Source organism: Mustela nigripes, chromosome 15, assembly GCF_022355385.1.
Source record: "Mustela nigripes isolate SB6536 chromosome 15, MUSNIG.SB6536, whole genome shotgun sequence".
Classification (NCBI taxonomy): Eukaryota; Metazoa; Chordata; class Mammalia; order Carnivora; family Mustelidae; genus Mustela; species Mustela nigripes.
Window position 1 is genome coordinate 14,756,751 of NC_081571.1, and position 12,249 is coordinate 14,768,999.

Consider the following 12,249-nt stretch of genomic DNA (forward strand, 5'->3'; position numbering starts at 1 on the left):
GTGGGTTGGGCCGCTGCCTTCGGCTCGGGTCATGATCTCGGAGTCCTGGGATCGAGTCCCACATCGGGCTCTCTGCTCAGCAGGGAGCCTGCTTCCCTCTCTCTCTCTCTGCCAGCCTCTCTGCCTACTTGTGATCTCTCTCTGTCAAATAAATAAATAAAATCTTAAAAAAAAAAAAAATGTAAGGCAAGCATGTCCTCTGCTCTGAGGAGAAGGTGTTATTGGACTTTTTTGTTGAACTCAGCAGTGTCTCTTCCATCGGTGCTCAGGGCAAGGGGAAAAAGGTGGACGAATGGTGTAAGCAGGTCCCTGGGCCACATTGATATGAAGGGATTTATCCCTTCACTGTTGGTGTTACTCGGTGTGTTTTCACAAATGGATTTCATGGTGGAGAGAAAGGAGAACATCACGGCATTTCTTGGGCTCTGCACTGTTAAAACTCTCAGGCTGTAGGACTTCAGGGAGTTACTGCAAAATTTCCTGCCCACTGTCCTGTGGGCTCTGCTATAAAAGACCTATCAGGATACAAATTTAACATTATTTTCTTGATAAAACATTAAGTTCCATATTTATGGAAGAAATGCTTTGCCATTCAGTGGAGTGGTGGTTTGTGTGTGAAAAATAACACAGGAATTGAGTTGTATTCTGAATCCTATTAAAAAAAATGATGCTACCATTTCATCTGTCTAAATGAGACCTAATGCTGTGAAAAAAACATTAGGGAAGAGCTTTCTGTTCATATTTAGGTCCTTCTTTTAAATTGAAACCATTTTATCTCTTTTAAGTGAAGATCCTCATCCCCCAACCCCTTTCCCCCAACACAACCAGAGTCTCATAAAATAGTTTTTCTGCATGAGTGATTCATTTCTTTATACAATTTTTTTGTGAACTGTCATTTCGTGCCTATGAAACAAAAGAAAATTTGATTCAGAGGATTAAAAATACATCTTTGCCCACTTCAATTATAATGATTAAAAGCATTGAGCCTTATGTCAACAAGGAACTTGGAGGATAAAATGTATGTTTGTCCAGATGTGTGGCAAGCTTGCGAGAGCACATTCACTGGCCCCAAACCTCACAGGATGGAGCCTTCCATGCCACATGCTGCATCCGAGAGCCGACTTGGGTGTGTGGGAGGGCAATGATACATGACTCCCGAACCAGGGCCCAGGGAATGTCAGCCAGCACTAGGCTTCAGCTATTTAGGCACAAATAAAAAATATTAGATGTGTTCTTTTTGTTTATGTTTCATTGTACTCAGATGAATAAGAAAAGGCTTCTTTTTCACATGTCTGAGTAAATGAAATGATCAAGGAAAAAAAAAGTGTCCCATATGTGTTCAAAAGCAGAGGAAGCCACTAGTTAAACTTAGGCTCCTATACATAGGAATAACGTTAAAAATAGTTTTTAATCAATCTAATTACTTCCTGATCATTGAGGTTTCCTATATAGTTTTTCAATTTTCTAGGTTCCTGTGATGGTTAATTGTGTGTGTTACTTGGAAGGGTGTTTTGGGATGAGATTAACATATCTGTGAACCTTGAGTACAGCAGCTTGTCTTCCACAATGTGGGTGGGCCTCACCCAATCAGTTGAACGTCTGAGTAGAACAAGTAGAGCAAGGGGAGCAAGGGGGAATTCTTGAGCAGACTGCCTTGAAACTTTATTTGCACCATCAGCTATCTTGTGTCTTCAGTCTGCTGGCCCACACTGCAGATTTTGAACTTGCCCTTCTCTATGGTTACAAGAGCCAATTCCTTATAATAAATCTCTCTTTTTCTCTGTTTCTCTCTGGTCTATCTACCTAATTCCTATTGGTTCTGCCTCTACAGAGAACTCTGACTAATACAGTTTCTTTCTTATATTTCCTATCCTCCTAAATTCCCACATTTTGTAAGATGAATTCATACCAGTGTTTTATGTTTTTTTCTTTTAGTGGGAAATTAAGGTAATTTATTCTATGAAACTATAAAAAGAAAAGATATAAGAGCATATAGGCATAAAGAGATAGGAATATATTGGTCAGGGTTCTAGCAAGAAATAGAATTCCCCTCAAAAGAATTTAACCAAAAAGTGCTTCTTTACCTATGGGTAGCCAGAGTTAAGGAAACTAACAGGGCCTGGGGAGAGACCCAGGGAACTAACGTTAGCAGAAACTGGTTACCACCAACAGCCTGAAGGTCCAAGGAGGAGAAACTCTATTTCCAGAGCCGAGGAGTTCTGGAAGGGTCACTGGCAGGGACTGTACTAAGAGAAGGAAGAAGCTGCAGTGAGACTATGACTGGAGCAAGGAACAGTGGGAGAAATACCGTGATCTTTCTGTCATTCACCCCTCTGATCTCTTGCCAGTGTCTCTTGTCAAACCCACGCAGATGTCAAGGGCCAGGGCTGGGAGAAGCTGTCCAGAGAGACCAGCCCCCTCCTTGGGGCACACAGCAGGGTGGAGGCGATGGATCTGGGGAGGCAAACACAATAGTTAGCATACCTTGAAAAAATCCAGAAGGTTTTGCTACAGACTACAGAATAGTCACCCTTCATTACCCATGGCCCTTCTGGCTTTGCTGACTGCACAGATACAGAGCCTGGAGCACACACTTTCCTGCCCACTGAGATGGGACCTGACTTTCACCTGCTCCACTGCCATGTCCAAGCATTGTTAACCCCAAGCGGAGTGGACAGATGTCCGCCGCCCTCTCTCGGATTGGTTGTGGCCTGCCTTCTGCCCTTGTGGGCAGCTCTGGGCACTAGAGACACTTTTCTCCATCTTCTCTGCGTACCCCAGCCTGGCTCCAGCCAGCTCCCAGCAGCCCCGAGAGCAGAGTGTTACCTCCTGTGACCATCACAGAGAATATGGCCTCTTGGACTCTTTTCGTCTGCATTTTACTTCAAGTTGATGTCATAAATAGCCATGTGGAAATAAGTTAATCTGAAATGATTTTGAAGAGCACACAAATAGATTAAAAATCAATCGATTTTTTCTAAAGATTTTGCAGAGAATGCGTATATGTAAAATTCCAAATCTTTCAGTTCAAACAATAAACCTGGCTTTATTGTTATATTGGGAAAAGAATCTCCCAATTCAGACTTGCAGTGTTTCAAAATGCTTTATTTCAAGAATTACCCAATAGGTCTTCAGCTAGGTCATCAGGAAATCTAACTGTAAGAGAACAGAGCAGATTAAATAGGGCCGAGGAGAAGTGGTGTTGCCTAAGACTCTGAGAGCTGGGATCACCTAAATTAGGTGGCTGGGATGAGAAACGTGTGGAGTGCAGGGTCAGCACTGGGTTCAGCAGATGTCTCCCCTGCCTCACCCTAGTCCCACCCTGCTGGGTTGTCCACTCCTTTCGAAGAAAGCCCCATCCAGAACTGCCTGCTAGCTTATTCTTTCTAGAAAGTTGCCCTTTTATAGAGGCTTCAATATGATCTCACTTACTGGTTGTGGGGAAAATTTGCAAACCATGAAAAGAACTTTCTGGAACAGCTGTGGATGATAAGACTGGATAGAACAGGCACAGGGCCTATTGGTGGAGACAGTAGAGGAGCTCGAGGAATTCAAAAGTTGAGCCTAATCCTGAGGCTTCAAGCATTTAAATGCAAACAAAGCAAGCAGTTGGCAATTGCAAGTAAGGAGAGGTAAGGAGATGCTGATGGCTTCCAATGTTGTCCCAGTATCCTGAGTCCTACCGTCCATCCACTCCTTCAGGTAAAAGCATCTTATTTGAAAAAGTAGACACTGTTGTTTAAGTTGCAAGAGGGTGGCTGATGCACTTAGGTTGCCAACTCTGTCTTATGAATTAATAGTTGAGATCGGGGAACCTGGGTGGCTCAGTTTGTTAAAGCCTCTGCCTTTGGCTGAGGTCATGATCCCAGGGACCTGGGATCGAGCCCCACATGGGGCTCTCTGCTCAGCTGGGAGCCTGCTTCCCTCTCTCTCTCTCTCTCTGCCTGCCTCTCAGCCTACTTATTTGACCTCTGTCTGTCAAATAAATAAATTATAAAAAAAAGTTGAGATCATTTTCCAAGAAAGGGGAGGGTGGAAATGATGGAGATACATTTCCTATCCTTCATAATAGTATTTCCTAAGGTCAGCACAGTCAGCTGTCCAGAATCTTTGGGTTTTATTTTCTCCTCACGGTAGCACTCCACGTGCACAGCAGAGAGAAAGTAGCCTAAGATATCGTGAACAAGAATTTACATTGAAGAAATGCTGAATGTATCTATTTGTTCAGTCCCCATCGTATCACCAATCACACATGGCTTAGTCAGCTCAGGCTACTAGAACAGGGTACCACAGATGGGGAGGCTAAAACACCAGACATAGTTCTGGGGGCTGGAAAGCCACATATCAAGGTGCCTGCAGGCTCTGTTCCTGGCGAGAGCTTGCTTTTTGGCTTCCAAGTGGGAGACTTCTTGCTGGGTCCTCACATGGCAGGGGGGAAAGAGAGCTCTGTTGTCTCTTCCTCTTCTTATAAGGACACTCATGGAGCCCAACTCTCATGACTTCATCTAATTACCACCCAAAAGCCCCATCCATTGGAAGTTAGGGCTTCAACGGATGAAGTTTAGGGCGGCATGCACATTTGGTCCATGACGGCATGGTACCAGTAACCTAGTGTGAAGAGGTTTGCAGAAATACTGTTAGAAAAATTGCTGAAATGTGAGCTCTTTGACTCCAGTTTGACTCAGATCCGTTGGTTTTGTAGATAGTTGGTCTTACACACAGGGTGGTTAGATGTATTGCATCCTTCCTCCCTTGTGAAGGAAGTATGTGGTCCTCACAGCTCAGCAACAGATGGCCAAAGTTTACAAAACCACTAAGAAAACATACCCAATGTATTAAAACAAAGTTCACTGCTAACACTGAACCATCTCTTTCATGTTTTGATTCATAAGGTAACAGCGCTCTAATCTGGAAAAAGAAACAAAAAAACCACTGGACATTATTTAAAAAGTAACAACACCCCCATTTAGCTGTTCTCAGAAATTTCTTTTTTTGGATTAAAAGGCACAAAGGATTTAAAAAAAAAAAAGGCACAAAGGAGGGTATTTCTGAGGGAAGGGTTACATGTGGCGACCCTGAGGGAAATGCTGCTGATGTGAGCGGCATCTCGCTGCATTTGCTGTGATGGAAACGCCATCCTCTTCCTTCTCCTGTGGCTAAAACTTTGCTAGGCAATATGGTACTAATGAAAATGTGGAAAAGAATTAGGAAATAACTATTGTTTACATGAAAGCCATTCAACTCCTTATGCAAGAAAATCCTCACTTTGACATGATCTCATTCTCCTAATACAAAGGGCATGGGTACCCTCAAATGTCTGCTGACTACGCATAATTATAGATTATCACTCTCATAGTTAATCAGAATATCTCAGGAATTGTGAAGATGGGAAATCTAGGTAAAAAATACCTTCCTGGAATCACAATCAATTCATTTGCCTAATTGTATTTAATCGATTAAAGTACATTTTGAAAAAGAAATTAAAATATTAGAAAAATACTTTATTCTGTGCACAAACCCATCCAAGTTGGCAAAAGGATGCTCTGTGAAGAAGCTCGGGGTGAGATACTGGGCCTTGTTACCCAGAAGCATACACACGTGTCTGTGATTCTCTCTGTATACTGTCCCACCTGTGGCCAGGATGCTGGGTGTTCTGGTCATGATGGGGAGGGTGGGGGGAAGGGCACTGAGCCAGGTCATTGTCCCGACCAGGAGGCAAGGAAAGATTGTGCTTCTAGGAATTGAACTGTGATGGAGGAATTTAAAATATGGAGAAGATCACATTACCTGTAAGCTTTTTGTTTTTTTTTTTTTTTTTAACATAAAAATGACTCTTTGATACCTGGAATAAGGAAGTAAGAGTGGAGAATCAGGGATAGAAATACAATGGAACAGACAGGCTGAAATTATGCCACAGGGTATACATTCTTTCTTACAAGTGTAAAGATGCTATGTGTGATTTCTGTGCCGTGTCTAACCCTCATATCCCTGAAGACCATACACCAGACTAAACAATGGACTGTGTGTGTCTCCCTTATTTTTTCTTGTCTGCTAATAATTTTTAAATAATGGAATCATTTTTGCTGATAAAGAATTCACGGTGACCTCCATTTTCAGTCATATGAATGTATCCTAAAGTAGTTAGGCAAGGTAGGTCATACAAGATGATTTCATGTTGGAAACATAAATTTGAATTAAATATAGGGAGAATGACAGTAATATGTGTTGAATGCTGAACATCCACCAGGTTGTTCTAAGTATGTCACTTATAGGGGTTAGTTTAACTAAAGAGACAGAAGAAGCAACGCAGAAAATAGAAATTTTATTGTTGGCAAATTAACTCATTTTCAAAATTTGGAATTACAAAATGTAATAAGGTGAAAATAAAACATTTGTGGGTCCCCTGGATCAGGGTGACACAAAAGGGTGAGATATCTGTAATGTTTAAATCTGACCTAGGGGCACCTGGGTGGCTCATTAAGTTAAGTGTCTGCCTTCCACTCAGCTCATGATCCCAGTGTCCTGGGATCGAACCCCGCATAGGGATCCTTGCTCAGCGGGAAGCCTGCTTCTCCCTCTCCTACTCCCCCTGCTTGTATTCCTTTTCTCACTGTGTCTCTGTCAAATAAATAAGTAAAATATTTAAAAATAATAAATCTGACAAGCGACTAATATCTAGAATATACAAGGGATGTGTACATATTGACAACTACAAAATACTCCAATAGAAAACGTGGGCAAAATACAGAAGGGGCGGTTTACGGAAGAGGAAACTCTTTGAGCAACTAAACACATAGAGAGATGTTCAAACATATAAGTAAGAGAAAGACTAATAAAAAAAATGAAACATCACTGTGTCCATTAGCCAGGATTTCATCAGGGGGCTGCACGACACCCACTGTGGGCAAGAGTGTGAGATTAGGTGCCCCTCTGCACCACTGGGGGGCGAGCACACTGGGACTCCTATCCAGCCCAGCCAATGTAACTGAGCGTGTGATGGACTAGGGCCCAGCCATTCCCCACTTGAGTTGCTTCTGGAAATTCTCATTACAGGCCCTTAATGGACACAACTAAGGGTATTGGTGGCAGGTTGTGGGGGGCATCCGATGTCCTTCATGGAGCGCAGATGGTAAAAGGCAAAGGTAAACATTCATGGAGGACTGTGCCCCAGTTAGAAACAACAGATTCAGTTTTCATGTAGGAGCATGGATAATCTTAAGAATATACCACTGAGTGAAAAAGGTAAGAAACAGAATGAGATGACATAATCCTCTTTGTGCAAACTAAAATAGATCTTAAAATTACCAAATTCTTAGAAGAAAACAGAAGGGGAAAAAAAAACAAAAGGGAAAAACTTCACGACATGAGCTTTAGAAATAATCTCTTGGATATGACATCAAAAGCACAGGCAAAGAAATCAAAAAGTAAATAAATAAATTCAACCTCACCCAAATTAAGAACTTTTGTTCATAAAGACAGAGAACAGAATGGTGGTCGCCAGGGACAGTGTTTAATGCAGACAGAGTTTCCGTGTAAGAGGATGGAAAGACTCTAGAGGGGGTGGTGGTCACAGCCCCATAACAATGTGATGGCACTTACTACCGTTTAACTGTACACTTAAAAGTGATTAAAATGGTAAATTTTATGTTAGGTATATTCAACCACAATCACAAAAATAAGAAATAAATTTAAAAGACAAAGAAAGAAGAAAAATATGTGATTCTGATAGTTTTAGAGTAGGAGTACCATCCATTTTATAAAGAGGAGAAGGGAGATAATGCTTATGTTTTTACTTCTGTGAAACAAAGCAACACGTAATAATTCAGTGGTCAGTATTATGCAAATTTTAAAATTCAATAATTTGTTAAAAATTTTTTTGAGAATAAAGAGGTATCTGCACAAAACAACAAATACACACTTCCAGATATTTGTGAAACACGCTAACCTCTGCTAAGGGGAGGGGAACAGGTTGGCTATGGGATAAAAGGGAATAAACAAGTAAAGGGAATATGAACAGGAAAATACTTGTGACCTCTCAATTCCGTTTAACAAACATTTATTAAGACTTTACTTTTTCCAGACATTGTGTTTGTTTTCGTGCTTTCTGATGGTATCTGAGCCTAAATATGATTTACATACATGAGATAATGAGACTCTTTATTAATTTTTGTTAGAATTGCATGTGCTCCAATAACAGAGAGAAAATGAAAAATTTATTACTGGATAAAAGTGTCTTCTAAGATGCTTTATCTTGCTTACATGGTATGATATATTGGCACAACATGTTATCTTCAGTGTAGCTTTTGTCTCAAGTGATGCCATTAAACCATTAAAAGCCAAGAAATATAATTTAAAAATGAGCCATAACATATAATAGTGTGATAGACTTGGAGAATATTGGATGTTATTTATATTATTTATAGATTAGTGTCTTATGAAAAATAGGAGCTTAGAGGTATATTTAGATGTTTCTAAGTCTCAAGTTACTACAGACTCAACACGTCCTAATAAAACTAATCCTTAATAATCCCCAGTCATTCATTAATTCAACAAATATTTATGAAAATTCTATCCTGTGCCAGATCCTGGGCCTCAATAACCATTTTACTTCATTACTTTTAAATTTATATCACCACTCCAGGCTTCTCTGAATTTCAAACCCACAGCACAGCATTTATATTTCTTGAGTATCTCAAGAGTTCTTCAAACCCAGATCATCCAAACACCTGTGACTCACCCCCATAATTATTGTTTCCAGTTTCCTCCTCTTAGAAAATGGCTCCACTTTAATTGGCAGAGGCCAGACACTAAGTGATTGTCCTTGAAGTCTCTCTCTCTGTCCCTTGTCTTACGCAGTGATGCCAAGTCCTATTGATTTTAACATTTAAATATTTCTCAGATCCATTCACTTTCCTCCATCTTTAGTCACCATCAGTCCAAAGTACTATAACTATCTCATTTCCTGACAGGACTCCTGGCCTCAAATATGTATGGCTAGCCCTCCACCTCATTCTACATCGAAGCTAAATCTGGCAATGTCATTTCCTATCTCTTCTCTGCTCTTAAAAAGCTATGTCTCTTTAGTTGAAGAATAAAACCTCCAAGGTAGCCAGTGATACACTGATGATATTGTTCCTTTCTGTCTCTGTACCATGTTACCACAGGATCTTTGCACATGGCATTCTCATAGAATTGGAATGCTCTTTGTCTCCCTTTTTTCTCCCCTGTCTCTCCTCATTTGCATAGTCCATCCATTCACTCACAAATACTTATGGAGAACCTACTATGTGCCAGGTGCTGATTTAGGGTGGATACTCAGTTCCCTCTTAAAGATTTAATTTTCATGAGTTAAATTTGGATTCTGGTAGACTAATTCTGACTTAGCTCAATGTTCCTTCTTCAGAGAAGTCTGATCAAAGCAGGGCAAATTTCCCTGTTGTAAGTTCTCAAAACCCTATGCACTCTTTCCTAGTACTTATTACAGCTTGTAATTATACATTTATTTGAGGGTTTATCTGAATAATGTTTGACTCACCCATTAGTCTCTAAGATTTCTTTAGGGTTAGGATATGCCTGTTTTTTTTTTGTCATCATAGTACGCTTGGTGCCCTATCACAGTGCTACATGCACAGAAAATCCTTGATCTTGTAAATATTTATTGATTGAATAAAATGTGCTAGAAAATGATCACCACCCTAAGGTTAGCCCAGTGAGAAGGCAGATGAATGAACAAATAATACAGCAGAGGAATAATACTAGCTCAGAGGTATATGCAGAAGCTGGAGGGATATATACAATCCCTCATTTTATTATTTATTTTTTAAATTGGGAAGATAAGCACCTTTATATGCTGAAGGTTAATAGCCAATGGAGAGAGAAAAAAGATACACGAGGGAAAGGACCCAATGAAGGGAAACTTCCCTGGAAAGAGAAAGGATGGGGTCCAGAGCTCCGTGGAGGAACAGACATGGAGGGACAACCATGGCAATGGTTGGGGAGCTCTGTCTGATGGTTTCAATTTCTCTGTGGAGTACAAGGCTAGACCTGCTCTAACTAGTACATAGCCACTTGCCACATGTGGCCACTAAGCCCTTTAGACATAGCCAGTCTAGGGAGATGTGCTCTAAATGCAAAAGACATATCAAATTTTGGACTTAGTACAAATACAAATGCAATATAGCTCATTAATCATCATATATTAGTTATTTGTTGAAATGATGATACAGTCAATTCTGATTATTCATTGCAATGATGTTCTACAAAGTTGCCGTGAACACTGAGTTAGCAAATAGTGAGCCATTGAGAGCCTTTGGTCACAATTTCACCCATAGCTCAATATATAACCCTATTTTATGTGACCTTGCTGGATTTACACAACACTTTGTGTTTCTGTTTAAAGATAACCGTATTTAACCTGAATCAACCAATATTTAGTAACAAGATTGAAGCAGTGATCAAAAACCTCCCAAAAAACAAAAGCCCAGGACCTGATGGGTTCCCCAGAGAATTCTACCAAACATTCAAAAAAGAAATAATACCTATTCTCCTGAAGCTGTTTCAAAAAATAGAAACAGAAGGAAAACTTCCAGACTCTTTCTATGAAGCCAGCATTACCCTGATCCCCAAACCAGACAAAGACCCCATCAAAAAGGAGAACTTCAGGGGCACCTGGGTCGCTCAGTGGCTTAAGCCTCTGCCTTCAGCTCGGGTCATGATCTCAGGGTCCTGGGATCGAGCCCAGCATCGGGCTCTCTGCTTAGCGGGGAGTCTGCCTCCCCATCTCTCTCTGCCTGCCTCTCTGTCTACTTGTGATCTCTCTCTCATTGTCAAATAAATTTTAAAAATCTTTAAAAAAAGTTTTAAAAAAAGGAGAATTTCAGACCAATATCCCTAATGAATATGGATGCCAAGATTCTCAACAAGATCCTAGCTAATAGGATCCAATAGCACATTAAAAAGATTATCCACCATGACCAGGTGGGATTTATTCCTGGGATGCAAGGGTGGTTCAACATTTGCAAATCAATCAATGTAATAGAACAAATCAATAAGAGAAGAGAGAAGAAGCACATGATCCTCTCAGTTGATGCAGAAAAAGCATTTGACAAGATACAGCATCCATTCCTGATTAAAACAATTCAAAGTATAGGGATAGAGGGAACATTCCTCAACTTCATCAAATCTATCTATGAAAAACCCACAGCAAATATCATTCTCAATGGTGAAAAGCTGACAGCCTTCCCTTTGAGATCAGGAACACGACAAGGATGCCTACTCTTGTCACTCTTCTTCAATATAGTACTAGAAGTCCTAGCAACAGCAATCAGACAACACAAAGAAATAAAAGGCATTCAAAATGGCAATGAAGAAGTCAAACTCTCTCTCTTCACAGATGACATGATAGTTTATATGAAAAACCCAAAAGACTACATCCCCAAATTACTAGAACTCATACAGCAATTCAGTCATGTGGCAGGATACAAAATCAATGTACAGAGATCAGTTGCTTTCTTATACACTAATAATGAAAATACAGAAAAGGAAATTAGAGAATCCATTCCATTTACTATAGCATCAAGAAACATAAAATACCTGGGAATAAACCTAACCAAAGAGGTAAAGGATCTGTACTCGAGGAACTACAGAACACTCATGAAAGAAATTGAAGAAGACACAAAAAGATGGAAGACCATTCCATGCTCTTGGATCAGAAGAATAAACATTGTTAAAATGTCTATACTGCCTAGAGCAGTCTATACTTTTAATGCCATTCCGATCAAAATTCCACCGGCATTTTTCAAAGAGCTGGAGCAAATAATCCTAAAATTTGTATGGAATCAGAAGAGACACCGAATTGTTAAGGAAATGTTGAAAAACAAAAATAAAACTGGCGGCATCACGTTACCTGATTTCAAGCTTTACTACAAAGCTGTGATCATCAAGACAGCATGGTACTGGCATAAAAACAGACACATAGACCAGTGGAACAGAGTAGAGAGCCCAGATATGGACCCTCAACTCTATGGTCAAATAATCTTCAACAAAGCAGGAAAAAATATACAGTGGAAAAAAAACAGTCTCTTCAATAAATGGTGCTGGGAAAACTGGGCAGCTATACGTAGAAGAATGAAACTGGACCATTCTCTTACACCGTACACAAAGATAAACTCAAAATGGATAAAAGACCTCAATGTGAGATAGGAATCCATTAGAATCCTAGAGGAGAACATAGGCAGTAACCTCTTTGAT